At 45.9% G+C, this 25,196-nt stretch overlaps 1 protein-coding gene across 2 annotated transcripts in view; it reads right to left on the bottom strand.

Moving 5' to 3' along the window:
* The window catches only part of KLF12 (KLF transcription factor 12), a 1,402,590-nt gene extending 1,383,646 nt beyond the window's left edge, over window positions 1–18,944 (bottom strand). The window contains exon 1 of one of the 2 annotated variants that reach the window (XM_069639836.1): window positions 18,587–18,944. The gene's annotated coding sequence lies outside the window, so the exon portion shown is untranslated. Of the gene's footprint in view, window positions 1–18,410; window positions 18,554–18,586 lie in introns of those variants that run through there. The other variant, XM_069639835.1, reaches the window with a different exon arrangement.
* Window positions 18,945–25,196: the final 6,252 nt, after the last annotated feature.

The raw sequence follows: 25,196 nt of genomic DNA, 5'->3' as shown, positions 1-25,196 counted from the left end.
ATGAGGCCAAAGGTTACCAGAACCAAGAAGGCCCTTGGATCATAAGTCCAACCAATTTCCAGCCAGTGATCCTATAACCATGGAAACGTTTACAGCAGATCAAGTGATGTGGATCCTATTTTCTCATTTTTCTTTACTGCTTCAATGATCAATGTACAATTTCAACATATTAGGAGCAAGCATACATTATTATTATAATGGGGGCCACGAGGCTATCCAGCTAATTAATTTGCAATCGTTCTCATCATGTCTATTTATACAATATGGGGGAAATTAAATAGAAAAAATGTCCTCATCCTCCCAACCAATTGAAATGTATCCAACACTTCAGTGGGCTTTAAAATTTCTATTGGCATACAACCAGTGCCTTTTCTGTTTTTGCTCATCTCGAAACACGTGTCCTTTAAAGGAAGTAATCTGTTTGACTTCTTTAATAACCTACATACACATTCAGGTTTGTCTCCCCAGCCTACGCTGTAGGTATTGAATACAGGAAGTGGGCACTTTGTTGCTACAGGTGAGCCTACAGATATTTTCCCTGTCACCAATGGGGTTCACCGAGGCTCTGTTCTTGCACGTATGATCCTTAATATTTTGTGAATAATGATTGCGATTATTTTAGGGCCCAAAATGGAGATGTTCCCCAAATTGGTAAACAGCGAGTAGAGATACTCCTTCAAGTAGGTGAAATGACACTGATGATCAGATAATTGACTACAGAAAAGGTCGAAGGACATTTCATTGCTGTTGACACATGAGAGAACAAAGGATGTATGTCCAGGAAAACAAACTAACTTTTTTAGTGCAATACAGAGTTCTGATAAATGAGTGCTGTGTTGGGCTGCGGCTTAGAAAGAGTTTCCGAAATCTGTGGTATGCTTTAATCAGCAGCCCAACTGGGACCAAGAGATACGAAAACCTAGTACATGTGCATTTTTTCGGTGCAGGGCTGCGATGTGGTCATAAAAATGCCTCTAAATAAATGGTGGCCCCTTTGTGGTTTACCAAGCCAAGTATTAACCCAAGGTCTTGTCTGAGGGGTAATTATGGGACCCAACTGTGAAAATCTCTCTGGTCACCTAAATGACTACACGATTTTAAATCACTTGCTACTTCTCACTCAGGGTATGATATACTTGGAAATATAGTTACACGTTCAAAGTATTCGTGAACAAGCTCTGTGAAAACCAATTGCCTATTTATTTATTATTTAGTTATTGGACATTTGTAAGGCACCCATGCAACAAATGGTGTTTCAGGGCGCCACAAGACAAAAAACGGGCTAGGGAACAAGGGAGAAAGATAGCAATAACGGTCCTACTAGTGAGAGCACCCATGCCCTACATGCTTGCTCATGACAAAGTCTAAGGCCTGATTTTGTTTAAAAGTATCAAAACCACATGATATGATGCTGGAGGTTTCTCATATACCAAGAGGATATCTTCGCCACATTCAGCTGTTTTAATCTGAAATGACTAAGTGATAATACATTCTAGAAATGTAACTTTAGCAGTTAAGTCTACTAATGTAACCCTCTCTGCGATAGCAAATAGTAAGGGTCAGACAACATAACTATATCGTGCCTTTTTTAATCATGATCATCACATATTCCTTACTTGCGACTGTACCAAAAGTGCTGACATTCAGGTGTGGAGAAAAATGCCCAAAGCTACTCCCAGATAACCAGATATTCACTCCATCATGAAAGCATAGTAGCATCTGGGAGATCTCGACAACGGTCACATGAAGAAGAGTACTGACAATTTTATAAATGCCTGCTTGTATCCAACCCAGGGATGAAGCTGTGCTGCATCGGAATCATTTGCGGAAGCAAGGATATCAGTAGTGCTATGAGGGGATGAGCTGAGCAAAGCTGTGGTTTGTTCCCTTTATTGGGTGAAGATCGCTCACGATACTGGTTCCCAACCTTTATCAATTTTCAACTTTACTAAATTGAGAAAACAGGGACTAATACAGGCCACAAAGTGGAAATTACTTCAACTGGACTAGCATCCTCCCTGAAGCCTTGGCGGTTAATGGGATATATAATTGCAAACTCCCAGGAAGCTTTGGTGGTTGCTACCCTATATAATAGCTTCCTCCCAGGAAGCTTTGGCAGTTGCTAGGCTACATAGCAAATGCACACTCCATCGTTCATTATGGATGAGAATAGCCATTCTTGATCATAGAGGCTACTGGTATACCAACGGTGCTAAGGAATTAATCAATTATAGAGTGATGCTGACAAGAGTCATCCTTATATAAGGATCTATAGAAGTCAGAATAACTTCGCGAATGCCATCCTTTGTAAGACGGTATTGTCTATATAGTGAAAGGTGGGGGAGTAGACTCGCTGCAGAAATAAAATAATGCCTGCATGCTCACCAGATTGTAATCTCCCCATGTTTGGAATCTGTATAACTTTGTCCCAGTCCTCAGTGTAAATAGCTCATATTGATATCTTGGTAGAAGTCAACTGATGAAACCCGCTTTGCGATTGCAAACAGTAAGGGGTCAGAGAACATAAACCATATTGCGCATGCACACAATCATCCTTACCCTGACACCTGGCTACATCCTTAGCCCTCAGTAGCCATCTCCTAAATTTCTGAGTGACTCCCAGTTTTGGGGAAAGGGAGCATTATCTCCGGAAACTGAAAAGCAGGATGGCTCATGGAGTTAAAGTTGTGGCAGCAATTTTATCCTGGCATCCAAATCCTGAGGCTGTCTCAAGATTCTAGGTCCATGGTTAAAATACTTTAATGATGGGATGAAACTTGTAAAAAATAAAATGAGCACTCATTTTAGTAAACTGTATGTACTTACTGATTAAAGCCTCATCACGAGTCTGGCGGTAACCCTTAAATGCGGCGGTAGCGCTATTACTGCCGCATTTAAGGGTTCGCCAGATCATGGCCTTGGCGGATTTCCCCCCAGCTCTGAGCTACATACATATGTATGTATTTATTGATAAGGTAAATGGTGCAAACTGCAGTACACACAATGCAATGTAGTTCACCAATGAGGGAGAGGACAAGGGGGATACACAGACAGAGAGGGGGAGTGGGGACACATTCACAGTTCTTGAAGCATTCAGACCCGGAGGGGAGAGTGGACAAAAGAAAAATGTAGTAACATATGAAACTGGCCCAATCTGTCCAGAAAGAGGTCCATTCTGTAAAAGAAAAAAGAAAAAAAAAACTGGCCCATCTAGAATAATGGACTGGCACTTCGGCATTGCCCTATTGCCCTATTGGCCATATCTCTATAGAAAACTCAAATAATGGAATAAGCCCAAATCTTTACTTGGGTAAAATTATACACAAAGGGCTAAACATAAAAGCATATGATCAGATCTAGATTGGAGGGTGGCTACCCATCACTTTACTAAACTCCTTACCTTGAGTTTTGCCAAAGACATGCCACCTTTACAGAGGCCCTGACGCTACGACTTAGTATCTTACAAGTCGTCCTACTCAGACTCCAATATGAGGATGCATGGAGCTTTCATGTTAAGCCATCTAGTCTCATTGTAACCCAATTGCTTACGCAGTCTTGTTCCGAAGGAGCGCAGTGCAAAGCGCATCACAATTTTACCTCCAAATCATTTCCCTTTTTGTTGAATTCATCTCTCAGACATTCAATTTAACATAAGCCTTTTTTTCAGTTTGCCCACTTTCACTAGTGCTCCAACATACAATGCTGCTGCATGTGTGATTATATATTAACAGCGTACTTCTGTAGCTAAGCGACATTTGACATGTCAGCTTCATGTACACATTCCAAAGTTTCAATGTTAGCTCCACCTACTTAAATTGTGACACAAGGCCAATGTTCATACCCAAGATGCACCAATTAGGCTGAACTAGTTACCTTCCAAAATAAATGAATTCTAATAACAGAAACGGCAAAACCATCCATCACACTGGGCAGCCGCTCTTTAAAACATGTACAGTTTTTGACCCCTTCGTAGCCTCACCTATACATAGCAGTGCTGGATAGTAATAGCCACTAAGCATTGCGGAAATTTCGAGAAAGTGGGGGGCACGGAGGCAATCTGGTTTACCATCAGGATAGTGATGGCCATCAAGCATTGCGGAAATGTGGAGAAGGTGGGGGGCACGGAGGTGATCTGGTTTACCATCAGGATAGTAATGGCCATCAAGCCTTGCGGAAATGTGGAAAAAGTGGGGGGTACGGAGGCAATCTGGTTTACCATCAGGTTAGTAATGGCCATCAAGCCTTGCGGAAATGTGGAGAATCGGGGGGCACAGAGGCGATCTGGTTTACCATCAGGATAGCAATGGCCATCAAGCATTGCGGAAATGTGGAAAAAGTGGGGGGCATGGAGGCAATCTGGTTTACCATCAGGATAGTAATTGCCATCAAGCCTTGCGGAAATGTGGAGAAAGTCGGGGGGACGGAGGCGATCTGGTTTACCATCAGGATAGTAATGGCCATCAAGCATTGCAGAAATGTGGAGAAAGTGGGGGGCACGGAGGCGATCTGGTTTACCATCAGGATAGTAATGGCCATCAAGCATTGCGGAAATGTGGAGAAAGTGGGGGGCATGGAGGCAATCTGGTTTACCATCAGGATAGTAATGGCCATCAAGCATTGCGTAAATGTGGAGAGAGTCGGGGGGACGGAGGCGATCTGGTTCCCCATCAGGATAGTAATGGCCATCAAGCATTGCGGAAATGTGGAGAGAGTCGGGGGGACGGAGGCGATCTGGTTCCCCATCAGGATAGTAATGGCCATCAAGCATTGCGGAAATGTGGAGAAAGTGGGGGGCACGGAGGCGATCTGGTTTATGAACATCTGTCTATTGTTCGTGCCTCCAGGTGTTACAGGCAGCAGTTAATAATATAGGTCCTTTTTACAGATGATAGATTATATGATATGAAATGATGTGACATTTAAGATGGTGGGTGGGTGCAAGCAGGGGAGTGCTTCCTGGGAAGGGGCTTGTGTCATGAGATTCAGCCCCCATTCTGAGCAACCTGATTGGCCACCGGGCCCGCCACAGGTGCTTAAAGAAACTAAATCTCAGCACAAACTCAGCAATTTCCGAGCAGGCAATCTATGAGGTCACAATTGTATTTTAGGACAGTTGAAATGTGAATAGTGATGTACTGATCTGTAGGACAATCAACGTGCATTCTAGTACATTGCCCATTTTAGCAAACATGATATCCAATTTAGGATATGAAGATTCCTGATTTAACCAGATATAATTAGTGGTATCCCTACCTTTCATTTCAGACATTCTAGATTCCCTTGTGGGTTTACTCATTCGATTACTAACATTCATTTCATGGGCCTGAACACAAAGGAGTGGCCCCTTTCTCAAGTGCTCCTAATCAGACAATGATCAATACATTTCCAGGACTCAACAAACATTAAGGCCATAAGTCCTTTGAAGTCTACTACTAAGGCAGCAGCGGGTATATCTAAATCAGTGGTCAGCGGTTAGGAAGCTATACATTACAATCAGTGGATGGGATACCAACATGTCCATTTACAGACCTGCATTCTGATACGTTTGATTCATAAATGAACGTACAGGGATTTCAAAGGCCTCACATAACTCGTTTCCCATTGACATTTCTGGTACAGAACACACAAGAGTATAACAAAACCCCAGTAAGAAGGTCAAATCATTTGGAAATGTAAAGCAGAAAAGGTGTAAAGTGGCATTTAGCAATGATGCACGACACATAGTAGGTGGTAAATAACCCTTGGGCACAGCAAGCCAAAGGCAAGCACTTCTAGTCTTGGTCAAAGCGCGGATATTCTTGTCATGTAATCTGGAAATTATGTGTCATTTCAAAGAGAGGAAACATTCATGCCTGAACTGTCTAGTGTTTCTGCAGCACGATGTAGGGCAGACTCTATGACACAATGATATCCAGCCATATTGAAGGAAGTCATACAGTATGTCTCTAGCACATAAACAACATTAAAGGAGCCAGTGAGAGGCTCAAGGCCTCTCTCCACAGCGTTGCAGGAGAGGACTGTCCTTTATTCACCTGACCGAAGGCGCGTTAGGTTGAGCACGAGCTCCACGCAGCATAAGTATTCTCATGAAGATCACAGTGGCAGGTAATGGAGCTTAACAACACAAGCTCTCTAGCAATGTCCAAATTAGTAGAAGAGAGTGGCAGTCTGTGCTTGCATTACACTTTTCTTTGCTCACTGTGCTAACTGACTAGCTCAGTTTCTGGAAATTAGCGCATTCTAGCATTCTACTCACCCCAATTATAACCATTAAAATATAGTAGACATGGGAAATCATCGGATCCTCACTAATCATGTATATTTATCAGAATGCCCTGTGGCGTGAAGAGTTGGTTCAGTAGGTGCAAGGGTACTGCGGTGCGAGTGTGCGTGGTTGTGTGGCAGGAGTAGTTAGGAAGGGAAGGTTAAGAAATGTTTGTGAAGCGTCGGACTACAAAGTGAAAGGATAGTGTTTTAGTGGGAGTAGTGGTTCGGGTTCGAGGGTGGGGTAGTGGATTCAGTATGGAGTAGTTGTTGGAGGGCAGAGTAGGGGGGTGGGGAGCGGAGTAGTGGCATAGTGTGCAGGGAGGCAAAATAGTCGTTTGGAGGGCAAAGTAGTGATGTGGAGGAGGAAGTGGTAGTGTGGAGGAGGGAGAGTGAGAGTGGAGTGGGAGGAAAGATGACATCAAATGATGGAGGCAAGAACTAAGAGGAGTGAAACGTTGGAAGGACAGAGAGTTGGTGGGAGGAGGAGGAGGAAAGGGACAGTTAGAGTAGAAGAAGGACGGTACGTGTGAGTGAACAAGCCTAAATCCAACAGAGTGAGTGGAAGGCACTTTCCAAAGTCCCTTAAGATGCTAGCAACTGGATAGAGTTGGGACAGATAGGATGTCACTGACAGAGGTAGAACGCCGGCATCTTAGGGAGTCATCCATAGCTTAAGCCATAAACAGACAGTAGGGATTACCAGTCAATATTACAGATGCCTGGGATAGGGAGGACATCCCACGGGAGGTGAGAGAGAGGGACGGCCCTAGGGTCAAGAAATATTTTAATAAAAAAAACCTTGGACTTCACTTGAGTCTCAAGAGTGGTTTGTGGGTACCACTGGTGACAGTATAAGATTGGGTATGTGAGACATAGGCATGGGAATGATCCTAGTGCATAATGGGTGACCTTCAGTCATACAGAGATCCTCCTGCTGGACTGGTATTACCAGTACGCTTTTTAGTTTTATTTTTTACTTTTTCAATTGTACTCTTCATTGATAACATATTTCATTATGACACCACTGTTTCAAGAATTCAAAACAAATTAATAAGTACTGCTTATGTGTATGAGTGGGTAAAATAAAGGGCACTATTACCTTTGTGACCCTAAAGTTACAGATGTAAATGTAGATCACAGGTTCACCCCCAGTGTTTGAAGGGGGTCTTGGCGCTGAAGACAGATACTAGACATTTATTGTGTAGTGGCACTCTTACTGCAGAAGACTACAAGCTCCACAAGTTTTAAATGCTGAAGATTCCTACAGGTCTGCACAGGTTATGGATGATTAGTGTTTGCTTGGTGCATACCTGCTATGGTTGTGGCCAATACATTTAATGAGTATACTTGTTGATCAGAGTCACCTACCAACACCTTCTTGTTAACATTAATTGCCAAAAATGTTATATAAGGGAGTGGTGACCAAAGCACCTTAGTATATTTTTGTTTTTTTCTCCAAAACATCCTTGTCATTCTGTACTGTATCAGAAGGGGAGATCACAACCTCATGAATCTGCTGACGGTCATTTATCAGCGCTCAAAAAGATTGAGTGATGATATCTGCCATCTGTTGCTTAGGGCTATCATCCAAAGATTTGAGATGACCCAGTGAGGTGGCGTTAATCTGATGATATGGTACATCCACTTCATTGTTCTGAATAGTATAAGAAGACCACAACCCAAATGTTTTGTGACTTATTCTACGGAAGGCTTGTCCAGTTTAGAGTCAACTTAGTGCAACCCATGTAAGCCTCCAGCTTGTTAAAACAAATAAATAAATACAGTCCATCATAGCATATTTCCTCCTTCCTTGATTTCTTTATCTATCAGCCCAAAAAGATGGTCAACAAAGTTTGCACATCGCTATGGGATGCTGGTGTAGCTAGACAAACAGATTTGGTTCTTCAAACTTTATGGACCATGATTTGACATAGGCAAATTTTTAAGCATGAAACTTCTAATCACTATAATTCAAACAAAGTAGAATATCTGAGACAGAGTTTCAGAATTGCAAGGTAAGATTTATTTTGCACATATCATACACTCGAGAGGACTTCAGGTTCATCCACGACCAGTATTTCATGGAGAGTGGAGAAGTGAAGTGCCTGAAAAGTACACAGTGTCTCATTTTATACAAAAATGAAGCCTGCATCAGCATAGGCCATTTTTTACTCATTTGTAAAAGATAATAACACAAATATGTTCGGAATACATACACAATGTCACCCTAATCCCCAGAATGCAGAAAAATTGCAGTTTCAACAGATATTATTGTTATGTCAAGATTCCTCACTTTGCTTATGGCTTTAATTACAAGGTCTTTCTGGCAGTTCAAGGACAGCGACTTATGTTTGAGGTCTTAAACACAGAATCCACTTGCCCTCCATTTCAACAATGTTCACCATATTTGCACAACCTTTAAAAGATACCTGTTGTGCATTTAACAATGGGCAAGGACTGAACACTATGACTCATTGTGTAAGTAACTTCTGTTTAGTGCAGCCAGTCTTTACATAACATTTAGTTAAGAGAATAGAGCCATATTGGAACAGCCTTTCCTACTTCATTCAATAGGAGGACCTGTCCTTAATGTTATTTAACCTAGTTTATCGGTGAAGGCCAGGTGGCTGATACATGCCCTCTACATGGTTGCACAGCTCCATGGATCAGGGTTTGTTTCTGCAGTGCAAAGTCACTTTTCAACAGTGCAAAGTCACTTAACCGTGCAAAGAATTCCATGAATCGTGCCCAAAGTGTCAATCTGCTCCCTTGGTCATTCGTGCCGGCAGAGCCAATCTTGAGATTTAAAATTTCACACCAAGGCAATATACAAGGCAAAGTGACTACAAACACCACAACAGTGGTGCTCTACTCGGATTAAAGCTGTGAGCAGCTAGCCCATTGCCCGGGCCAGTAGCACTAGCAAAGCAAGCTTTGATATCCAACGTGGCGGCTTTCCACACCCAAGTAAAAACCTGGTTTCAGCAGCAGATTGATATGGAGGAAGACAAACACTTTATCAGACGTGGACTACTCAAATAAAGGTCCTAAATGGCTAACCATCTCACTTCACCATACAGGAGTAACATGGCAAGTCTTTAGATCCACGGTGGAACCAAAACACCTGTGCACAATCTTTTTCTGTACAGCAGATTAACAAGGTGATCAGCAAACAATGTGTCTGGTGCCATGACTGGCCATCCAAGTGATAGATAGTCAACAGATCTCTTGAATTGATAGTGTACTCTCGGGAAGTGCACACAATGAAAAATGATGTGCAAATGTGTACTGCACTGAAAAGTAGAACAACTGTTGCGCTGAAAACTAATATTAAGAAATATCAAAATACAATCCTAATTATTATCCCAGATCAGATCATGCTAATACGAAAGAATGTGGTGTGACCGGAACACCCTGTCTGGACCCACACATTACCGCAAAGCTTTTAACACTTTCCAATTGTTTCAAAAAGACATATCAAACAAAAGCTGTTTTAAATCCCACATTCAGAGTGATGCCACTTGCTAGAATTAGATATCAAGCTTCAATCATTTTGTACAATTCAGTTTGCAAGTAACTTATTGATTTCCGAATAGTTTCAAAAATATCCACCAATGTAAATAAAACAAGAAAGCAGTCAATGTGTTTTGCTGGCAAAACTGTCCTAAGGTGCAATTAATGTCCAGAGAGATCATTTTAAACAATTAAAATGTAGCTTTGAATAGCGTTCAAACTTAATAAAGGGTGTCTCATCAAATGTATTATAACCGGAGCTACCTCAAAGATGAAATCCACACAAAAATTAGGAGTCCGACCCTACAAACACTTCCTGTATCATCAAAGGTTATTATTCTAGGTTGTAGAGAATCGAAAAATGGCATCGTCAAAACATAAACAAAACACCTTGGTATTAAAATGAAGAGGAATCTAAACCATTTTAAAGAAAATGCATTTAAATCATATTACTCATTCATACCATGTGGCCATAATGATTGAATATGTTCACTCCGCAATGCTTCACATTGTGACAAGTGTGGTTGCCACAACAAATGATACAATCAACCGTCCTATTCAATTGCTCGATGAATTAATGTGTACAGAGTAGAAGGAAAACTGGGCATCTTTACTGATATCCCTGGGCATGGGCACTAACTAAGGATAGAAGAAGCAGCGCCTTATCCTGTATCGAGGCATTCAACCTTATAAGAGTTTTTGTAACATTTATGAGTGAACCAATCGGACTACAGATCTTATAAAAAAATAAACATGCATTTAACTTTTGCTGGTTTTAGTAGATTGTACATTGTGCCTTATTTTTTTTTTAATGACGATTGCTTGTAAAATGCAATGTTTCATCATCAGGATAAAGGGTCATTTGATGACACTGTCAGAAGTGGGAGCGGAGAGAGATGGGAAGATGAATCCAATGAACTGTTGAGTGACTTTTGCTAGCACGATTATTCTGATGAAATGACAGCACTTGAATAATAGTATGCATCAAGGCTGACACAGCAGAGGGAACTGAAAAAAGCACAGCATATAAAGGAAGCTGAAAAAAGGTACTCAGCAAATCAGCAACTACGCTGGGAGCAGTAAAAGAGTGAAGCGGTGGGATATGGAGTTAATGTGCTCGGAGAGTGGCGCTGGAGTTCTCTTTGTCAAAGACTTAAATATATTCTAACAGTGTTACAGTCAGTAAAGCGATCTTGGTCAATTTTAGGTGCCTACAATGAGATTAATTCAGAAAATCAGAGGGATGCTTGGTGATCACTGTTGGTGAGTCCTCATTTAGAATATTAAGATGATGTCAGTCACAGAAAATAAATGGATACATTACAGAACTTCATAAAGTGCTGTGCTTGGTTGTTACATAGTGTCTAAGCTGAAGAGTTCTGAAAAGAGATGCAAAATAACATCATGGAGGCTTGTGGGTAAATTAAGGAAGTACTTATTCACTTAAAGAGCGATCCTGACAACCAGTAATAAATAGTGCTGCCGGTCAATAGCAGAAAGAAAATTCAAGATGCTCTAGCAGAGACATGTTAGAGGAGCCAGATGTCATGTCGCAAGGCACGACTGCACAGCCCTTACACATCGGTATTGGGGGTCAGCCCTCGTTCGGTCCGAGAGCAAGAGGAGTGACGTTGTGGTTAGCGAGGCGTGCTGAGGGAAGTTAGGTTCATGTTATAGTTTGAATAAAGGAGGTCACACTTCACCCTGCTCCGTGTCTTAATTCTCACCGAAGGTGAGACTGGGGGCAAGCGCCTGGACGCCGGGGAGGACCCCCGCATCCAGGACTTCACACTGGCAAGGAGCGAACACTGCGTGTGCGTGCCCCCCACTCCCTGTGGTTCGACAACAGCTCGAAAGGCCGACGAACGCACAGCGACTGGTAGCCACGCCAGGGCATGACGCAGCCAGTGGAGGGCCTAGAGGATGCTGTTGGGCATTTGTAAAGCATGTCTGTGCGCCTCCTCCCCTTAGCCCCGCCCCTCCCCCGGAACACAGAGCGGTCCTCAGCCTCCGCCGCACACAGCCACAAGGAGGTAAGGGAAGCCACCCTCCGCATTAAGGCCACAGCCAGGTCACACTGCCATAAGGCGGTAAGGGAAGCCCCCCTCCTCAGTAAGGACACAGCCAGGACAGCGGCAAGCCCCGCCAGCACACAGAACTGCTAAGGCAGGACAGCAGTGCATGCCAGCACTACTAGCGGCCCTCTACAAGGAGACCCCGGCCTCACCCCGGAACACAGTGAGAAAGGGGCAAGGGGATAAGGCCATAGCGGCCAAGGCCAAAGGGTGAAGAGCCCAGGAGGACACAGAGCCCTGGATAGCCACCACGCACCCTGAACACAAGAAAAGAACATTGCACATCAGCACACAGTACATGCCCAAACTTAGCTCCAGTAGTCGCCCACCATGTCAGATCAGGACGTCCCCTCCACATCAGCATAGGGCACGTTGGGAAGCGCCACAGGACCAGCCAACCCATCAGGGGGAGCCTCGCAAGTATTGCACCTGCATCATGAGTTCGACCTACAAGATACCAGCAATCTAGGACCCCGATGGGCCATCTGGCGGAGGGATTTGAAGTTTTATGTTGGAGCCATAGGGCTCAGGGATGACGCACGCCTAAAAAACACGCTGTCGATGGTGGTCGGACCGGCTGTCAGAGACATCGCAGGTGAACTACTCAACCTAGAAACAGCTTCATACCAGAAACCTACACCAGAATCTATCAGAGTACTTCGCACCCCACACCAATATTGATTGTGAGAGTCACATCTTTCATACGACATGCCAGGACAAAGGGGAGTCCCTTAACAATTTCATCATGAGGCTGTGAATGCCACTGATACTCAAGCAAAGAGGCCCCATGATCTCAGGTCATAGCCAGCTGTGAGTCACAAACTTTTCGTAAGAAACTGCTACAAAAACAGCAGTTTCTCGAAGACATTTTGGTACTAGCTCGAATGGAAGCTGCGGTGGAATCACAGCTCGACAACCTGGGCAAGATCTCCATACAGCACAAGCTAGCGGAAACCGATGCCGTGAACAAACTATTTACCACACCGAATAAACCAGGCAGGCGATCAGAAGACACGTGTTTCTGATGCAGTTACGAATATTCCCATACGATGAATGCCCCGCCTTGGGACAACAATGCGCTGCATGCAGCGGCGACGAGCAGTTCCGTGCTGTCTGCAAAAATGCATCAGTCATCACACCCAGCAGGTGAGTTCTCAAAGACCGAAGGAGAAGCACGCAGGCAAGTCCTCCAGGAAATAAACAAGACAGCGAACTCAGAAGTTAAGGGAGAGAGGAACGGCAATACAGAACCTTGAAACGGCCGTCGGCCTACCGATGGCTACACAGCGGCAGGAGACGATTTGTCCGATACATCGAAATGAGGTCTCCCTCGAGGAGCGACTCCCCCTTGTCAGGAGAAGACCAATGGAAGAAGGGCTACTTATGACCTCTAAACAACAGCACAGCCAACTAGCACAGCCCAGTCCTCACACTACACGTCAACGACACCCCACTAGACTTCCTCATCGTCACAGGGGCGACATTCAATATAATCAGTGAAGAGGCATTTAACGCACTGGCCCAGCCTCCGAAGCTTAAAAAGTCAACAGTCGACATTTACCCGTACGGGTCTACCACGCCCCTTCCATGCAAGGGTATTATATCCACCTGGTGCACTCACAAAGCCCATACTGCAAAGATCCTGTTGCACGTCCTAAAGACAGAAGTTGAAAGTGGCTGCATGCTAAGCTTCAGGACGGCAGTCAACACGGGACTAGTGCACATCCTATACCAGCTCATGGCCCCACAAGTATTTTGCCAATCCGGATGACATCGAGGCGGCATTCCTGAAGCTGTTCAAGGGACTCGGAAAATTAACACCCCCGAAGATACAACTGCACATTAACCCCCAGGTTGGACCAGTGCCCCAGCACTACCGGGGCATAGCTGTCAATATACAGCGGCAAGTGGAGGAAGAGCTGGACAAACTCCTACAATAGCAGATGATCAAACCAGTCACGTGCCCCACCCCGTGGGTCTCACCCATAGTCCCGGTGCCCAAGAAATCGCTGGACAGGTCCATAAGACTTTGCGTGGACATCTGGAGGGCCAATCAAGCATTAGAATGCGAAAGACACCAAGTGCCAAGGATCACCGACATGATACACCTGCTGCATGGAGCGAAGGTATTCTCCAAATTGACCTCACGAAAGGGTATCACCAAATCGAGATTCCACTCGAGGCTCGATACATCACCATGTTTGTGACACACCGCAGGCTGTTTCAATACAAATGACTTTGTTTCGACATCTCGTCGGCCGTTGAGATATTCCAGAAGGAAATTCATAAGGTCATCCGGCAAGTCCCCAACTGCCTCAATTATTCGAACAATGTCCTCGTGTTCGGAAAATCCAAATAATAGCACGACATGGCCCTGCACAGGGTATGCTCTGCACTCAAAGCTGAGGGCCTAACCCTCAACAAATCCAAATGCGAGTTTCGCAAGGGCTCTCTTCGATTCTTCAGCCACATCTTTTCTTAGAGAGGGATGCGGCCAGCCCCATACAAAGTGGCGGCACACAACACGGCACAACCTCCTCAAACCACCTCCGAATTGTGCTTCTGTTTGGGTCTCGCAAGCTACTGCTCAAAATACCTCAAGGATTATGCTACCGTCAGCAACCCCCTCCGACTACTCACCCGCAAAGAACAACCTTTCGACTAGACAAGAGACTGCCAGAGCGCGTTTGAAGTGATTCGCAACAACATTGCCTGCGCAGAGGACATGGCGTACTTTGATGCAGAAAGAAAGACCGAGGTGATGGTCGACGCCAGCCCTGTCAGGGTCGGGGCCATCCTGACACAGCGAAACCCTGACAATCATCCAATGTATTCATAGTGGCCTATGCCTGCAGAAACCTCATGACCACGAAACAGGCTTACTTCCAGGCCGAGAAGGAGAGCTTGGCGGTCATGTGGGCTTGTGAGTATTCAAATTAACAAGGGGGGTCCTGGGAGTCCCTCTGCCAGACATTAGTCCTGGTTACGAGAGACTTAGCCAGAGTCTTTAGCTCACTATCTTTCACAGAGAAGAAATATCCCAAACATATCAGTCTTTGTCCTGCCCTGGGGTAGTCCAGCACTAAAATGCTAGGCAATTCTCCTCTGAACAAGAGTACCAACAGCATCCCCAGACACGTGTTTCGGTCTGGTTGGAACTCATCAGTAGGGAGGAGCTGTGCCTCTCTAAGAATAGTGAGCAAGGGGTCCATGTCTGGATTCCCCTAGTAACTTAGGGTGAGACCCAAAGTTACTTGAATATGCAAATTAACTGGGGGCAAGCGCCTGGACGTCGGGGAAGACCTTGCATCCCGGATTTCACACCATACATGAACAGCACCAACAGAGCTGGAAACCAGGGAGAGACCATGAGGTTTTAGTAAGAACGGACACAGCCAAACTAGATGAACCTAGCAGGCTTCATATCTAGGCATCAATGAGGACATAGTTAAAAATTGGCAAATCGTTATGTCATGCTGCTCACCACATTAGGAATTGTGCCAAATTTGCACTCTTGGCTCTGAGATGGACAGGTCAACCCAGTTTATGTGTGTTCAAGTTAGGTATCGCTTGTCATGGTTTTGGGCCTGTCTTTGCTGAAACCAGTGAGCACCTGCTCTTTGGTTCCCCTGCCTGTGCTTAGGCCTGCCACATACAGGTGCTCTCAGCCAATCCCCTCCTTGGCCTAGGTGGAACATTGCCCTTGCCAACTTTCCTTGATGTTGCACCTTGGTTGCGCGTGGGCATCGATAGCATGCTCAGGTTTCCTGCATGCACTCAGATTAGTCAATTCAGAGGTACAAGTAATGGTTGAGATAATTCGAGCAGACAGGGCGGCGGGGAGGGGGTTCCATCATAATGCACACACGCATTCTACATTCCTCTGATCAATTTTCCCAAACCTTGGACTACGGTTCCCTACAGCGCTTTGAGGCCATACCATTGTGATAAAGGTGCTTTACAAATGACAAATTACATTACATAAAGTGCTCACAGCGCTATGGGTGCCGTTCTTTGATATTTCCGTTTCCCAAGGTGCCTGAGACATGTCCTGTGTGCAATGTGTGATGGTCTTAGCTAGAACCTAGGGGCACAGGTGGGTGGTGAAACGGTGCTACTGTACAAACGCAATCTGAAAATCACTACCTTCGAACAGAAATACCAATTCCATCTGTCAACGAACATGTGAAAAATGAGTGTTTGATGTGTAAAAGCATATTACGACAAGATTACATAGTTTGCCTTATTCACACATTTTGTTACGTTTGACAAGATTTGGAAAAACACACTTGTCTCATTGTTCTCAAATATTGTTGAATATGCATATTTTGGGCGCAAAATACACTATCCCAGTTGTAAAGGCGTTGTTTTCCTGTATAACAGAAACAATACTGGAAGCTTGCAAACTATGACAGGTGGGAGCCCTCTGAGGAGAAAAGATAGCCACGCAATGTGGGGGCCCAGTGACGCTTCTGCCCCTCCCTCGCCTCAGGGGGATTGCTTACACTGTGTCTTACCCTTTTGGTCAGGTGGTGCCAGTGGGCAACAATGCTCCAGTCCCAGGGCTCCCTGTTAAATTAACCCTTATGTCTGGAATAGTGGTGTCCAAGTGACATCCTGGGAGTCATGTGGTCCCCACAGAGGTGGGGCGCCCCCTATCGCCTAACTCACGTGCTCTGCTCACACGCTTCCCTTTTGGGCAACGTGCCTATCAGTGCAGCATTGCCACCACTGATGCGTGAGCGTGGGGAGTTTCTCTGCCTGCGACAGACCCTTGTGGTCGCACACCATAAAACAACAAGCCCTGGAAGATTGTAGTATATTGTCACTTCTGTGACTCGCTTGAAGTCCAATTAAATGTGATGGACACAATGTTCTACACAAGCGTCCCTGTCAATTTGCAGATATGCAACATTTGGTTCGGTTTGGGTTACACACCAGCAGGTCAGGGGTGCACTGGCCCATATGGCACCCTGGGCGTCTTTTGGGTGGAATTTCCAAATTTTCCAATAGGAAAAGGGTTGGACTTGCTGAAAATGTGTTGTATGAGGCCACTTATTTCCGATGCCTCTTTTGGCCCCCAGTCCACCCCCGGCTCAGGTCACCAGGTGTCTTGGACCTTGGCAGGGTAGGGTTGGCCAGATATATCTGTGTGCGTCAGGCACTGGTGTTTCTGAAAGGAGGCGTGGGTATCACAGTCTGTTGTTATACGTCGCATGAGATAAACTGGGCGCCAATTTTAATAGATTACGTATGCATTAAAGCAGCAGTGTTCAAACCATTGCACCTCAACAACAAATTAGCCTGACATCCGATGCTCGCTGCGGGGACATGACCCCATGCACGGGAGCTCGGCGGTGCACAGCGGGCTCGGGTGAGACTGGTGGCAATGGAGGGTACCAGGCATGCACCTCGGTGGCAGACGTCTGCGGTGTGTGGTGGCATTGGCGATGTAAACAAACAAGGCTGCGTCGAACTCGAGCAACAAAGCCGAAGGGCACGAGCGAGCGCCCTTTCTTGGTAAGAGGTCTTTAATCACGGAATAAAGCCCTTCGCGGGCAGCGGGGGTGCACATCGGCACGTCCGGCGGCCCAGCTCCGGATTCCAAGAGCAGAGGAAGTGAAAGGGTTGTTTGACCAGATTACACATTCCTCCGGAGTAAGACTCCGCACTGAGCGCAGAGCCCTGTGTCCCCGTTCGGCTGTAGCAGAGGGGGGGGGGGGGGCGCAGGCAAGGAATTAGCAAAGACGCCCACCGCAGTTCCTAGGGACAACGTCGAAGCCTATCCATAACACGTTATATAATGACCAGTGTCTTTTCACAGAACTGCACCGCTTCCCACGGGGGCTCGTCCTGGTTTTGGGAATACCTACTTAGCCCCAAAACGCTTCTATACCTCGGAAGTATTTGTACAGCACCTTTTCTGAATGCCAATTGCTAGACGCGACACCATCGCCACTAGGGTCAAGTCGAAGTTTCTAGGAGCTGCCTCTCCCAAAATTGCACATAATACATATAGCCAGAGGCCAGACCGCTGCGCTGCCTACTACGCGCAGCCATGCAAGGGACAGTGCCACATCCTTGGCAGACACAATACGAGGTCGGGCACGCAGGAACGCTGACATCTCCACCTTAACCCCTTGCAAGCCAAGGGGCTGTACACGCAAACAAACACAGGTGACCAGGCGGCATGCAGAACACCTTGTCCGTTTTGCTACGCTCCTGTGTGGCAATTGCCACGTATATCACACCAAGTTAACAGCGGAACAGACATGGCATGCGGTAATATGCGTGTGTTACATTATTTCACTGGACCAAGCAGGCAAACACGGTCTCTACTCTATTTGCGCAGGTTCCATGCAGACTTGGCAACATTTCTGCTTTGTTCTTTGTAAAAACGCTGAGTGTGTGTGTGTGTGCGTGCACATCAATTCTCCTAGGGGTCACGCAGAGTCGAATGGGAAAATACAACACGCTAAAACACTGGCCAAGTGGGACAGTCGCGTCGGGCACATCAAATGGCATGTTTCCATAAAAAGGGTAATAGGCACCGACCTGAATAGAAGCAGCAGGGCAGTGGAAAGTGTGTCCTTCCCCCTTCTCTGCCTCCTCTCTCTCCCTCTCACACATACACACGCACACACAGAGCCTCCTGCATCGGCTGCCCTATGCAGCGCGCAGGGAATGAATGGGGGGCACACAGAGGACTGTTGTACTTGCAAATGACTTACCAGGATCACATGATCGGCTAAATGTAGGGTGGGCCAGTGGGTGGAGGCTTCATAAACAAGAGAGGACAATATACTCCCGAGTCTTACCAGCCTGCATCACATTACCCAGGGGCCCCCGTGAGGGGGGATTCCGACCGGGCACCGAGCATCGACCGCTTCACGCACAGCAGCGCCTTGTAGGAAGAGTACTCACAAATAAAAGCGCCTTTTTGCATAGGGGCGCGATAGGGCTCGGTTTAGGCAGAGGGGCGCCTTAGCGTCCCGCTGCATGGCATCGCTCTCGATGCAGCGTTGTGAGCCAGAATGTGGCAGCTGGGCGAAGCTGCAGTCTGTCACCGAGAGACCCTTTCGGAAGAGAACCCCTCCCGTCCACCGTGCTGGCGGGGAACGCCCACAGACAGCCTATATCTCGCTGTCAGAAGCGTCTCGGAGCCTTAATTCCGTTACATTGTCGTCTTCGGCGTGAACTTTGCTCACCTCGATCTGACGATGAGACGCTTTTGTTTTCATTCAGCCCCGCGCATAAGGGGACACTGTACAGTAAATGGTGGCGGTGCAGGTGTTGCTTACAGGCACTTACTTGATTTTTTCCACAGACTTGATTTTTTTTTTCATCAGGAAGGTAAAAGACGGATTTGGTTCTGTCTCTGAGGAATAGCGCTGTGGTGATTGGGACGGCGGGAAGATGTGTAAAACCATCAAGGTTTGATGTTTTCCCGACTTAACTGCTTAGAAACCGTCTGAAGCCGAGTGATAATACCGGGTTTGGTTCTTACCCCATTGTTCACTGTGAAAGTAAATGTCAGACAGTACTTATTTAGACTGTACAGTCCAAGTCGTCTTGTTTTGCTCGTTGCTTTCACACATCCCCTTAAATCTATTTTCAATTCCTCTATCCGTCTGTTGTCTACCCTAACTATTTGTGACTCAATTTCTCCTTCATTGGCCTCTCTGCTGGCTACCTTTTCACCCTCAGCTTAATTTCAATTTTCTCTGCATCACATTTAAATCTCTTTATGGACTTGCTCCTATCTACCTTGCCTCTCTTATTTCTTTCGATGTCCCCTCCCGTACTATTCGTTCCCAAACTCACTTTCACTGTTCTTCACCCCCCTTATGCTTCCTCTCGTTTCCGTTCTTTTTCTCTTCTGGCTCCTCTTTACTGGAATTCTCTCCCTCTCTTCCTCTGCTCTATTCATTCTTACTCCACCTTCCATTCTGCCCTAAAGACCTTCTTACTTCTGCCTTTATTGTACTGTGAGGTCTACTGTAATCTGTATTATTTTATTGTATGCACCTGCTCATTTTTATTGTACTGTACAATTGGTTTTGTACAGTGCCTTGGTGTAAGGCGCTATATAAATAACAAATAAATACAAATACAAAAAGAAGTTTAGGTCTGAATGAAGCACCCATGTTCTACTACCAGCGCAACCAGTCTTTCTTTAAAGGAAGGACGGGGCAGTGAGTCAAGGAATTGGAGAAACATTACCTGTCAACTCACACACTTTTGCTGGGTGTCACCCGCCCTGGACTCAGTTTACTCATCTGCCAATCCCACTGCCCTCAATAGACCTCAATGATCTCTCACCCGCCAAAAACAAAACCTGCCTTGGCCACTCACAAGGTTGACCGGTACTAGTGGTCAGGCCTGTTTCTTGGCCCGGGTGGAGCGGGCGACGGCCCAGGGCGCAGAGGTAAATTGCGCAGGAGGAGGGCCCAGCAAGGGGCCCACCAGGCTCGCTGCACTCTGTTGACTTGTGGATGACTAAGAGGTTCGTTCGAAATATGCAAACAAAGGAATGCATATTCCAGAGGCAGCATGTGAGATGCTCTGAAGTCATATATCATGTGCCCCCATTTGTGTTGACAGCCTTTCAAGTGGGGCAATTTATAAGTGACGGATCATTTAACAAGGCAATTCTTTTACACAGCATACGCTTTCATTTCAGTGTAAATATTTGACCTTGGGGCATTTTTTATTCACAAGGCCAGAGCAAGCTGGCCAAACCAATGCATTCTGCAAAGAGAAAAAATGTGCCACGCAGACAAAGTTGTAAACTATTTTCTTTATTTTGATGTCTATTTTTTGACACACTAACACTTTTTTTTGTTTATTACTTTTTTGTTACATATGGCACATCCCTGGGAAGGTCAACTGTCATTTTCTTGCTTAAGTTTTCTAGTGGCTGCTTTGGGACATGCACTAAATGCATCTGCTCAGCATAAAAGGTCTTTTAATTTCCTAAACAAGCCAGCCACTGCATAGCACGCACACCATATGGCACTGCAATGTGACTTGGCACCTTGATTAGGAAAGCAGGGTTCATTGTGTGTCACCATGCAGACAGTACCATGGCATGATGTGTACTGATGTGTGCAGCAATGATTTGTACAAGACACCACCCTGTTGGTTAATAGCATCTATGTGGAGCTCCCGTATGTAACAGCACATATGCCGGGAAGGTTTTTGTGTATTTGGCTCTGACTAGTAAGCCATACTGTTCCCACACTTAAACACACAGAGCAATCAAACAAGTTTCCTCAAATTATACATCTACACTGACACACACTATTTTCCCCAGCTCCAGGCCAACGCTGATAAGAGATGCTAATGCCAGCTCTTTTAGATAAAGCATAGGCCTGCTCTTTTTTGCAGAAATAACCCCAGAACCCTGCGTAATGGTGAGGAGTCAGTGGCCGAGGAACTGTGGACCATTTACCATGCATTAGAAGCCGGTTTTGTTTAAAATGCTTCATCAGCTTATTGCTGGTCAGGCTAAAGTTTGTAAGAGCGACAATCCTTTCTGTGCATTGTTTACTGGGTGTCTCTTGTAGGGTAGCCTTTTCTGTCTATAGATATAATTCCCTAAAGATGTTTCTGTATTGGGGGTTGGGCATGCTCACATTGAGACCCATCCCATCTTCATCTAAAATTCTGCAGAAACAAGAAGCAAGAGAGCCTTTGTACCCCATTTCAGTGGCTGATGTTCCAGCAATGTTATTCTTGCATCCAAAAACTTGAGCTGTTCAAATAAGTATGTATGGTTCAGGTTACAGACATTGGGCCTCATTACGACTCAGGCGGTAAGGGGTTTACGGCGGCGTAAACAGCGCCGACCCTTACCGCCTGATTCCGAGGTCTCTTAGCGCCATGGAGGTTTTAACACCCAGGTGTTAAAATCCATGGCGCTAAGGGACCTTGATGTTAATTACGCCACCGTAATTTACGGTGGCGTAATTAACGCCTTCCCCACTCCCATTATGCCCTATGGGGCAAAAATGGGAATGGGGAAGGGTAAATGGGGATTGGGGACTTACCGCCCCGCCAACCTCGGAATGGGGCGGTAAGTCCGCCAACCACCATGGCGTAAACGTAGTTTACGCCATGGTGGTAAAGGTACGACCCAGGCGGTAACTTACCGCCTGGGTCGTAATGAGGCCCATTTTCATTTTAGGGTGAGTGTTGTGAACCATGATGTGAGCAGCAAGCCATGCGTCTGTCACGAATTTAGAGATTCACACATACAATCTTTTTATCACAGACTTGGTTATCAACACACTTTGAAACACAATGCACTTCATGTATAAGTGCCTTACAAATTCACAACAAATAAATAAAATATAGAGATCTCTGATCACTGTTATATTCCTGAACTGCTTTGTGATTTAATGTAAAGCATGATGGAGCCCTTGTTGGTGCAATGTGTCCCCCTTTTCACTCTCATAGAGGTATATTGAAAGAGTGCAATAAGAGTGTACCAGACTGTCCACCTTGGGATGATAACCTTCTATCAGAAAATTATGCATATGGTTAGTCTAGCATTGTCCCTTGCGAAAAACCAGTGAAGTGGTATGAACAGAACTCCTGCAACACAGAGCCAGTGGTCAGTGGGCCCTCAGACCCCGGCAGACTGGTCACACTGCAGTGTGTCAGTACGAACAGTTTGAAACTGCATTCAGGCAAGGCCTTCCCTAAGAGCAGATGACAGAAAAAACATTTACTTGGGCAGCAAGAGCTGTGTTTTCACATTAGAATTCTTCTGTAAAGTACTTGAATTACAATGTAATGAAACCAGCTTCATTTATATAGCAATGATTCATTGATATTGAGGGGTTTTGTCACACGACATAAAGGTGTAGTTTGGGAGTGATGTGTGCCAGTCAGGGGTAGGGGGCGCATTCTAGTGTTTCACCCTGTGCACCAAGGTGGCTAGAAACTACCCTGCTAGTGGTACTATGTCTGCAGGAGGGAATGAGGAGAGGCGAAGGAGGGGCAGGTCTGGGCTTGATGTTTGGTTGGAAATCCTTATTGGCTCGGGTTGCATTGGGGCTTGACTCAAAAGTGCCCAGAATAATAAACTATCAACAATTATGGTTTTTGTGTAGGCATAATAAAGGTATTTTCCAGGCACTGCCGTAGAAGTATTAACTGGCCATCTGTAATCGCAGCTGCAAAATTGTGTGAGTACCTGGTCATATAATAGCAGTGCCTGGCAAATGTCTAATACTTAAACACAAGCCAAAACTGTTGGCTGTGCCAATGCTTGTTTTAAACAGGACTTCACTGATGGACACGCATCATGCTTGTAAATCGAGTGGCTGAAGGCAGACTTGGCTAAGAAGTTTTTATTACACCATTAGTGTGTTTACAGCTCCAGTTAAGTCATTCACTCTTAGAAGACTGCAAGGGCAGGCACTTCGAGCAGAATATTTGATGGTAAGACTTGATAAAGCTGGCTCAAAGAGAACCCAGGAGGATGTGTACTTGGGGGAATGGCCATAGGGATTACCACAGCCATGGGCAATCTGGGCCTCATTCCGAGATTGGAGGTCATGGCGCTATTTGCACCATGACTGCCTCCAATAACGGGTCCGGCACCGGTATGGTTCAATGGGGACTTACCGGTGTAGTCCGACCTTTGCGGGACCGGTAAGTCCCCATTGAAAAAGCCACTCCCCATTCCCATTTGAGCCCACATAGGGCTCAATGGGAATAGGGAAGGCGCTAATAACGGTACCGCAAATTGCGGTACCGTTATTAGCGCTGAAGTCCTTTAACGGGTCCCGTCCATAACGCCTGGTCATACCAGGCGTTAAAGGAGGGACCCGCTAAGGGAACTCGTAGTAGGGTGGTAAGGGATTACCGGCACCAGTCTCCTTACCGGTACCCAGTATCCCTTACCGCCCTACTCGTAATGAGGCCCAATGTGTTCCATCTCATATGCCAATTTTTCCTAGGTGTAATTTAATGCAATAGCTTTGGCTTATAGGTGGCACTTTAGCGATACCTAACACCAAAACGAAAAATGGCAGTAGTTTCATCCCCGAAAGAAATATCCAATCAATATAATGATAAATAAATACAGTTGATCCAACTTTGCATGCAAATTAAAAATAAAAACACTATTTGACAACGATCTCTTTAGAGCACATTTATTAGTGTTATTTAAGTCATCATTTACACTAAAACACACAATTAAAACCATAGCTTAAACATATCGTGATTGGAATTCCATTAGAACTGCCTAGTACTCTGAATAGTGTCAGTAGGGAAACATTATGGGGTCGATTCATGGAACAAACGTGCGCCGAAAATCCCAGCGCAAGCAGGAGCAAGGTGGCGCAAGCGTGAGAAATCAAGCACACGCGTGCGATACAAGGAAGGCGCTGCGCTATTTCCCGCTGGTCGTGCACCAAATCCATGCATGTCGCACACGGGCACACACGTCATCAAACGGCGTGTGCTACACGCACAGCAAAAGCGCACATAGCGCGGCGCACACAACAAAAGTTGGCGGAACAGTGGGTGTAACACGCGGAATGGGGAACAACGTGTGAAAAAGAAGGCGTAACTGGGAAAGTACTGCAGGGAACTACACGGAACACCCACACGCACGCGAACAACCCGTATTCATGGATTTGAATACGGGAAACCCGCGCACGGCAAAAGACGCGCACAGGCGTCAACACGTCCGCCACACGAAAGCAGGCAGAAGCGTCCCCGCGCACAGTATAAAAGTGCGCGCAAACAAACACGTATATACAGCTACGATGAATGCCCCATTTGTCGCAGCACTGATCGTGGGACACCGCAGGAGGAGGAGAATAGCCAGGGCACGCATTTTCTCACCACGGACAAGCCTTTTTGGGATGCCTGACGACCAGGTCTACGGCAGGTGTAGGTTTCCACCCCATATCATCCTAGACCTGGTCAGGGAGAGGGAAGATGACCTTACATCCCCCACCCTTTGCTCCCAAGCATTGAGCCCCTTGGAGAAGGTGCTCAATGTCCTGCATTTTTTGGCCACTGGGTCATTTCAGCGGACCACTGCCATAGTGGGGGTGTCTCACAGGCCACGCAGTCACGCTGCCTACACCAGGTCTTGGCAATCATGACAGCGCGCCCCTCAGTCCGCAGGCACATATACATGCCCAGAACGACCGCAGAAAGGCAGGTCGTTGTCCTGGATTTTCACAGGGTGGCACACTTCCCCAAAGTGCTCGGTGCCATAGATTGCACCCATGTGGCCCTACGTCCACCTAGGGCCACTGAGCACATCTACCGAAACCGCAAGCACTGGCATTCCATCAACGTACAGGTGGTATG

Source organism: Ambystoma mexicanum, chromosome 7q (genome assembly GCF_040938575.1).
Source record: "Ambystoma mexicanum isolate Mex_15411 chromosome 7q, UKY_AmexF1_1, whole genome shotgun sequence".
In the NCBI taxonomy this organism is placed as follows: domain Eukaryota; kingdom Metazoa; phylum Chordata; class Amphibia; order Caudata; family Ambystomatidae; genus Ambystoma; species Ambystoma mexicanum.
Note: the sequence above shows the minus strand (reverse complement) of the source record. Positions and strands in the feature narration are given on the sequence as shown.